Source organism: Phaseolus vulgaris, chromosome 7 (assembly GCF_051622355.1).
Source record: "Phaseolus vulgaris cultivar YP4 chromosome 7, ASM5162235v1, whole genome shotgun sequence".
NCBI lineage: Eukaryota > Viridiplantae > Streptophyta > Magnoliopsida > Fabales > Fabaceae > Phaseolus > Phaseolus vulgaris.
Window position 1 is genome coordinate 17,058,605 of NC_143504.1, and position 4,072 is coordinate 17,062,676.

The window sequence follows — 4,072 nt, forward strand, 5'->3', positions numbered from 1 at the left end:
ATTCTCATCTTGGAGCTTCTTGTTGGAGTCCTTCACAGCCTTCGATACAATTGAGGGGAGATCCTCTGCCATCATCTTCAGCTTGGCTGTGAAGGGCCCCAAGATCTCTTCGATGGAGGGTGGGAGGCTTGAGGTTGTTGCTGGTGGAGGTGCTGGAGGAGCTTGGTGCTGACTTTCACCACCACCCTCCTGAGTTTGCAGAGCAAGGGGGGCTTCTTGGCGTGGTGGTGAGGTTGGAGATTCGGTTATGAGTATTGGAGAGTTGTGAGCACCCTCATCTCCTCCTGGTGCGGCCCCAGCAATAGAGGTGGTTGAAGGAGGACCCTCTCCAGCAGATACGAACGGCGTGGAGGCGCTTGGAGGGTTCTCTATGAAATCGGGGTCGCTGCTTTCAACCACGGGGGGTGCGACAGCCAAGGGTGTTGCTTGGACTGGTTGTGTTGGAGCTGGAGGTGAGGGCGGTGTTGGAGTTGGGAGTGCAGGTGGTGAAGAGGGAGCCACCCTTGTTCTTTTGGTGACAAGGCCATCCTCAGTCGCCTCATCATCTTCTTCTTCTTGTACCACCTGAGGAGTTTTTCTCTTGGGTTTCCTCAGGACAAGCTTTTTTCTTTGTGGGGCGGGTAGTGCCCCCGAAGGAGTTGGACCTTGGGGAGGAGTCCTGCCTTGAGCAACGACGATCTCCACTACCAAGTTGGGCATGGTTTGGGATCCCACCGCCAGCTTGTGAGATCGGGCGATCGCCCTCAGCTCTGCTAGTTTCCCTTTTCCCAACATGAAGTCTGCACAAGATGAAAAATAGATGAGTATGCCCCAAAGCAGAAACAGGGTATACAAGTATATGCACATAGAAATAATACAAGCAAGTAGCACATGGATGAATAATCAAGACCAACGCAGAACAAGCAAAACGCCAAAGAAGGAGTGGTAGAAACGCTAAGTTAGTTCCAACATAAAACGAAAGTATTGGTGTTGAGGTAAGGGCTAACCTATGTGAGCTTCAAGTTGGCACTCGGAGAACTCGAAGGAGATGATTGAGGTGGTAGGGAAAGTGATGTTGGCAGCAACCACACTCTTCCAGAAGAGGCAAAGGTCTTTATCTAGCTCGCCCATGTTGTCGGGACTCCTTGGCCTCCTAAAGCATTCCTTGGAGTCTTTGTTCCCCTTGTGTACCCAGTACAAGGGGAAACCATCGAGCAGTGAGGGGTCTTGCTCGTTTGGGCGCACCTTGACGAACTTTCCTTTCTAGTCTTTGTAAGATTGCTGGAAGATCGAGAGGATTGACCTCCCAGCAATCTCGTTTAAGCTAATCTAGAGGCGATCTCCGGGATTCTTAGCCTAGAACAGGAAAAGAAAGACATCCACTGAAGCCGGCAGCCCCAGGTGTGCGCAGATGATTTGGAACGCCCTTATAAACGCCCAGCTGTTGGGATGAAGCTGGGCGGGGGCGATATCGAGCTCGGTTAGCAGCTCTCTATCGAAACGAGTAAAGGGAAGCCTAAGCTTCACTTTCTTGAAGAAGGTGGCGTAGAGGAAGCAGAACAACTCGTCGTTGTTCCCTTTGTCGTCCGCGCAAATCGGCTCACCCGGGAAGCAGGGCAGCACGACCGCCTTGCTATCATGCTCCTTGTGGAAGGAGAGGTCGGACTGGTCTCCTTTCCTTAGTCGGAGCACGCCCAACTCCGTGTTTATTGAAGAAGTCTCTTTTAACAAGGTTGGGGTGGCCCAAGGGTAGAGCTCCTTGTAGTCTTGTGGGGGAAGGGAGGCTCCTCCGGCGACTGGTGGAGTTGCCTGAGTGGGATTGGCGTGAGAAGAAGTAGGCCTCTCAGCCTGGTTAGAAGGAGCACCAGAGGCTCGTGGTGGATCGCGCGCTGGTGGAGGATTTGCCCCAGGAGCAACCCTATGCGCTTGGGGTGGAGGGTTTCGCGACGAAGAAGGAGGGTTAGCGGTGGACTTTGTGTGAGCCATCGCAAGAACTGCAAGGGAAAAAGAAAAGGGATGAAACGAGGATCACAGAGAACGACTCGATTGAGGACGAAGGAGGAAGAACGAACGAACAAGAGTTCGCTGGGATAAACGTTACGAGGAACGAAGTCTTAGGTTACGAGAAAAGGAGAAAAGGAAAAAACAGCCCACAACGTATGCTCCAGACAGATAATGGATGATGCGAATCGGTTAAAATGCAGCACATATCAACAGAAGAAGTAAAAGGGGTACCTTTTTGTGATCGGATGAGCGTTGAAGAGAGTTGGAGATTGAGAGAGTTGAAAAGCTTCGTGGTTCGCAGAGGAAAAACTTAGAACGTTTGAGAGTGCAGAAAGATGATGGAACAGTGGAAGCGCAAGGGGTTTAAGGGTTTTTCGAACGTTTTCGGAAGCGCAAACGACAGCTGAAGACGACCGTTGATAAAGCCACGTGTCGAGCGATTAAAAAAGGGGGTTTGGTGGAGCGTCAGAAAGGCAGAGGATACGGACGTATGGAAATCCGTACCAGCGCCACGTAGATCGACGGTGACGTGACCTCTTAGTCTTTTCGCTGAACAAGTCTCCGCTTAAGACTGGGGGGCTTGTGTACCGACCAGGTAGTCGAGAGTGATGACGTGGCAGCAAGCGATAATATAGGCGTGTTGAGCGGAACACCTGCTGACAGAAGGGAAGTACATCGGGAAGTCTGTGTAGTCGCCAATCGTTAAGTTGGCGTTCTCCGATCTCTAGCATATCTAACCGGTGGTCACCAGGCTTGTGTCATAGTCGCTGTATGTGGGTTTAGGCGACCAAGTGGTTAGAGATCGCCGAAGGAGGGACATCGCCGAAGGATCAGGAAGACCTGCTTAAGGCTTTCAAAGGGCACGAGTACGAAGGACGAGGTTATCAGATGATCATTCCCTAGCCAGAGGTTAAGGCAAGGGAATAGTTTCCCAGAACATGCATGATGTGCAAGTAATGCAGATTGTGATAGCGGCAGGCGAGACCATAGAGAAGGTGTGCATGGTGACACCCCGTCCTCGCCACTAGAAGAGATCGCGCTCCAAGGCAGCTATGCACCGAGTTACTCCTTGCCTGGGTAACTTAGTCGAACAGCCTGAAGATTAGAAGTGACGCTCAAGTAGGGGACGTTCCAGATGGTGACACGTGTACAGCTGGATGCGAGCCACGTGTCCAGAGGTGTAACCGTTAGGAGAGAGAAAATGCACAGGTATATAAGGAATTCTAACGAACTTCTGAGGTACGCGCGTTTAGAACACTTCTTTACGCTTTTGAGAACACTTGAGTACATTGAGAGAGATTTTGCACGGTTCCTTGAGTTTTAGCTTTTCTCTCTTAGATTTTTGGTGATTCCGTCACCGACTTGAGCGTCGGAGCGCGATCGGCCGCAGCGGCGCCACTCTGTCCTTTTCAGGTTCTTGAGGAGAATCGAGGTGTGAAGGACGGAAGCTAGCGTGGTGCAAAGCCGATCTAGAGGGAGATACCTTTGACGTGGCAAGACTCTTGCACTCGAGTCAACCGGCAGGATCAGCTATAAAAGGAGAAGCCATCTCTTGTATTTTCCAAGATTAATGAGAGTAAAGTTATGCTTGCTTTGCTTCTACCTAGTTTCTAGGCTCTAATCTTCATCTTCCTCACCTACCATTGGGCTGGCCGAACCTCCCTACTTCCATACACATCATGCACCTTCAAGATCACCATAGCTCCTAGGAGGATCTTGCACATTTACATCCCTGGCTTCCGCACCATTCTTCACATGATTCCAAAAAGAGGTTCATGAATTTGCCATCACAAAGCTTTTTACAGCTAAGTTTCTTTGTTTCCTAGCCCAGTACTGACTTGAGCGTCGGAGTGCAAATGGCCTCTAGGGTGCCCTTTGTCCTTACATTTTCAGGTGTTTGATCGAAGAAAGACACGAACGAAGGCAAGGATAATTGGGTGTGTGATCGTCATAGTCGTACGAAGGCAATCGAGTCAACCGACAAGAACAATAACTAATATTTTCATCATACAAAAAATCCAAAATAAATAATGTAAAAATATTTTTTTACATATTTTGTTTATCTTATGCGTTGTATTATTAACAAATC